This window comes from Octopus sinensis, linkage group LG10 (assembly GCF_006345805.1).
Source record: "Octopus sinensis linkage group LG10, ASM634580v1, whole genome shotgun sequence".
Taxonomy (NCBI): Eukaryota; Metazoa; Mollusca; class Cephalopoda; order Octopoda; family Octopodidae; genus Octopus; species Octopus sinensis.
Window position 1 is genome coordinate 93,888,982 of NC_043006.1, and position 5,040 is coordinate 93,894,021.

The window sequence follows — 5,040 nt, forward strand, 5'->3', positions numbered from 1 at the left end:
ATCAAAATCACTACTACTACTACTACTAATAATAATAATAATACCACTTTTGATACTATCACAGTAAGCATTGACACTACTACTACAACTACTATTAATAGTACCACCACCATCAGCACTACAACAACCACTGCGCTACCACCTTTACCCACGCAACTGCTGCAACTACTACAACCACCACCAACTACTACTACAACCACCACCACTACTACTACAACCACCACCAACTACTACTACAACTACTATAACCCTCTACGACTTCTATTACACTACTACCACAAACATCGCCTCAACCACCGCCATCACAATCATCTTCCCTCGAGCAACACTACCACCATCATCACCAACCAACACCACCGCCACCGTCAATACCACCACCACCACTGCCACCGCCACCTCGGCCGCAGGCACCTCTACCTCCCCACCCACCTCCCACCAACCCACCAACCCACCAACCCACCAGCCAGCCAGCAACAACGTCATACGTCACTCGAAGTTCTAAGCTGACCTTTCCCCGGCACCGCCAGTGACATATTTTCCAGGTAAGACGAATGTCAATTTTATATTTATATTATAAGGATTTGGCTCCGTGTTTATGGTTTTTATGCATATATTTGCAATTATATACGCGTGTGTGTATATATATATATATATATATATTTATATGTATGTGTGTGAGTTATATACCAGTGTGTTTACATGCATGGAGACGTATACATCCATGCATATACGCATAATATTTATAATCGGGTATTTACATCACAGTGTGTTTGTGTGTGTGTTTGTGCCATATATTAAGTAATACATACATATATTATATATATATATATATATATATATATATATATATATATATATATATATATATTATATATATATATATACGTATACTCACCCACGAATACCCGTCCAAATACGTGTAAATATGTGTGACTTCGATTGGATGGAGAGATAGATAGATAGATGAATGGATGGATGGATGGAGATATAGATAGATAGATAGATAGATAGATAGATAGATAGATAGATAGATAGATAGATAGATAGATAGATAGATAGATAGATAGATAGATAGATAGACAGATAGATAGATGGGTGGATAAAGGCGAAGACGAAACTACATACATATATGCATGCATGTATTATATGAATATTTTTCTGTACAGGAATGTGTGTGCGTGTATTCACACACACTCACACACACACTCACACACACACTCACACACACACACACTCACATACATACTAACTAAATATACACAGGCATGTATATGTAAATATGTGTGCAGTGTGTGTATATATATGCATATATATATATATATGTGTGTGTGTGTGTGTGTGTGTGTGTGTGTGTGTGTGAGTGGTGTGTGAGTGTGTGTGAATACACGCACACACATTCCTGTACAGAAAAATATTCATATAATACATTTTTACTTTTATTTTTATTTTCCCTTTTCTCTTTTTGTCTCTCTCCCCTTCTCCAAACACACAGAGACACACACACACACATGCACACACACACACACACACAAACACACACGGACACACAGAGACACACACACACACACCTCCACAAAACGATCATACAAAGTAGAAGAGTTCTTAGACCCCAAATGGCATTTGACCATCCTCAAAATCATAAAAGGTGTAATTTTTGGCCTGCCTACCCACCAACACACACTCAGTGACACTAAAATGGACAAAGGCTAAAATTCTTAGAACTCCCTTGGGGGTCCAGCAGGCCAAAGGAAATCCTTCTTCTTCTTCCCCTCTTTTTCTTTAGCCTCAGATACAAACACACACACACACACATACACACATGTTCTCTCTCTCACTTCCTCCTCATCCACTTCACCCTCTTGTGCTGTCGTGTTCCTCCCCACCACTACGAAACTCTATAAAATGATTAAAATTCCCCACAAAGGAATTATTTTGATTTGAAAACCCCACTAGAATGGGAGAAAGCGCTAATGATCTGAATGATATGATATATATATGTAAAAAATGTAATATAAATAAATATCTGTAAATATGAACCATCCGATCTTCTGATTACCTCATTTCTTCTAAGAGAGAGAGAGAGAGAGAGAGAGAGAGATGTGTGTGTGTGTTTGTATAGATAGATAGATAGGTAGATATGTATATGTATATGTATATATGTATGAATATATGTATGTATGTATGTATGTATGTATGTATGTATGTACGAGGGACGTTCAATAAGTAATCCCCCTGACCCACTTGCAGTTGTTTGATCTAGCTGAAATTTTGCATGTGCAATTATTTATATCTCTATAGAGTAAGTGGCAAATTACAGCTCTGACCTAATTGTGGTTTCTGATTTACAAGTGTTTGAACTGAGTCAAGTGTGAAATGGAGCCTGTTGAGTGTCGAGCAGTGATCCGGTTTTTGTATTTGAAAGGACGCACACCACGGGAGACTTTTGCTGAAATGAAATTAACTTATGGTGATGATGCCCTATCATAGGACCTTGTAAAACTCTGGCATCGTGAATTCAAACATGGTCGGAACTCTGTGGAAACAGCTCCCAGATCTGGTCGCCTCCTTTCTGCCATTGATGAGACATCTGTCCGTCAAGTTGGGGCTGCCATTTTGGAAGATCGACGCATAACAATTCGCCAAATAGCCCATCAGGTCAAGATTAGTACCGGGTCTGTGGAAACTATCATTCATGACCATTTGCATGTGTAAAAGGTGTCTGCCAGATGGATTCCCAGGTTGCTCACACCTTTCCAGAAGCAAGAACGCGTCGAGTGCTCGAGGATAAATTTGGAGATGTGCAAGAAGATGAGTCAAAAGTTTTCAAAAGACTTATTACACAGGATGAAAGCTGAGTTCATCACTATGATCCAGATACCAAAGTCCAGTCAATGCAGTGGAAGCACCGTGACTCACCTCCTCCAAAGAAGGCAAGGGTGCAGCCATTCGCTGGCAAGGTCATGCTCACAGTCTTCTGGGACCAGGACGGAGTAGTGATGACAGATTTCCTGGCAAAGGGTACCACAGTTACAGAAGCCTATTATGCTTCACTTTTGAGGAAATTAAGAGAAGTTATCAAAATCAAGAGGCGGGGCAAGATCAGCAAATGCATTCTCCTCCTGCAGGACAACGCTCCGGTCCACAACTCGCGTGTCGCCAGAACAGAAGCACAGGCGTGCGGCTATGAACTCCTCCCCCATCCCCCTACTCTCCTGACCTTGCACCCTCTGATTTTCACCTCTACCCATCCATGAAGTTGTTTTTGAAAGGAAAGCGTTTCCCAGATGATGCAGCCTTGATTTCTGAAGTCACGTCGTGGTTGGAGGACCAAGCTGAGCTCTTCTACAAAAACGGTCTCCAGAGCTGCATTAAACGATGGGAGAAATGCGTAACTCTGGGTGATTCCTATGTAGAAAAATACTAATAACTGTGCTAAGTTTCGTTGCTCTACTGCTATGGGAAGTGGGTCAGGGGCATTACTTATTGAACGGCCCTCGTATGTATGTATGCATTCATGTATGTATGTATGTATATGTAGATCCGTATATGTATATGTGTATGTCCGCCCGCGCTTCTGAGCGTGTGTCACCAAACGAAGAAATATTTATTTTCAGGTCAAAGTAACTTCATATGATTTCATGCTGTGCTCGGGTGTACCCAACCCAAGTATTTATACACACACATGCCACACTATGCTTATACCAGTAGAAACTGCGAGGTAAATATTTATTTAAGTATATCTTTGTCATTTCCAACCTTGTTTTTGTTTGTTGTTTTTTTTCTTCCTTTTGTAATAGCAACTTTAGTGACTTCTTAAGCAAGGAAGCTCTGCCGCGGCCGAAGGTCCTTACATGCTTACCAGCCTGTTTTTGTTTATGAGCAATGCTTGACAAGTAGGCGTGAATGCTGGTTCTTCACATTTCGTTAAACGTCCTTTATTGTTGGCCTAAAAAATTATGAATGAATTAAATTTTCTGTCTTATGACGTAAATGGAGATATTTGTGTCAGGAGAAATACCCCGTGGCAGGAAATATAATGAGTCACAAATGTGAACAGAACCTCGTACCTCGTTGTCTGCTTGTGTCACCTGTCACTCAGCTAAATCGTGGTTTTACGTGTGTTTGTTGTCATTTTTCTATAGCTTTTTTTTTGTTTTTTTCGTTATCTTTTTACCTTTTACAGTCATTCCGCTACGGCCATGCTGGGGCACCGCCTTGAAGTAGTTTTAGTCGAACGAATCGATCCCAGTACTTATTTTTTTAAAGCTTGATACTTATTCTATCGGTCCATTTGACGAACCACTAACTTATGGGGACGTAAACACACCAGCACTGTTATCAAGCCGTAGTGGGGGACAAACACAAGCACGCACGCGCGCACACACACACACACACACACACACACACACACACACACACATGTAGCTATATTTATATACTTTCCGTCAATCAAATCCACTCGCAAGGCCTTGGTCAACCCAAGTCTATAGTTGAAGACACTTGCCTAAGGTACAACGCAGTGGGACTGAACCCGGGACCATGTGGTTGGGAAGCAAGCTTCTTATCACACAGCCATGCCTGCGTCTGTACAGGTATGGTTGTGTGGTAAAGAAACTTGCTTGGCAACCGCGTGATTTAGGGTTCAATTGCACCACGTGGCACCTTGGGCAAGTGTCTTTACTATAGCCTCGGACTATGCAAAATATGTGGTGGGGGGCGAGAGGGGGTGCCTTTGTAAAATGTCACCGTGTGAAAGGGATCGCTGAGTTATTAAAGGTTGGGACTTACTGGTTGATATGACGAATCTTTTGATGCTTAGATTTTGCTTGATTCAGTCATTGTATTGCGGCCTTGCTGGGGCACCACTTTGAAAGGTTTAGGCCAACAAATTTACCTCAGTAATCATTTTTCAAAGTTTCGTAATTATTGAATCAGTTCCTTGAGCCGAACCGCTAAGTTACAGAAACGTAAACAATCGATGAAACTGTGGACAAGCCTAAACACATAGCGGTTTCCAGCTATTAAATTCACTTACAAGGC

At 41.0% G+C, this 5,040-nt stretch overlaps 1 long non-coding RNA gene across 1 annotated transcript in view; it reads left to right on the forward strand.

Moving 5' to 3' along the window:
- Positions 1-450: 450 nt before the first annotated feature.
- LOC115216601 overlaps positions 451-5,040 on the forward strand; it is a 21,299-nt gene continuing 16,709 nt past the window's right edge. Inside the window, exons 1-2 of the long non-coding RNA XR_003882089.2 lie at positions 451-542; positions 3,615-3,718. This is a non-coding gene — a long non-coding RNA (uncharacterized LOC115216601). The remainder of the gene's footprint in view (positions 543-3,614; positions 3,719-5,040) is intronic.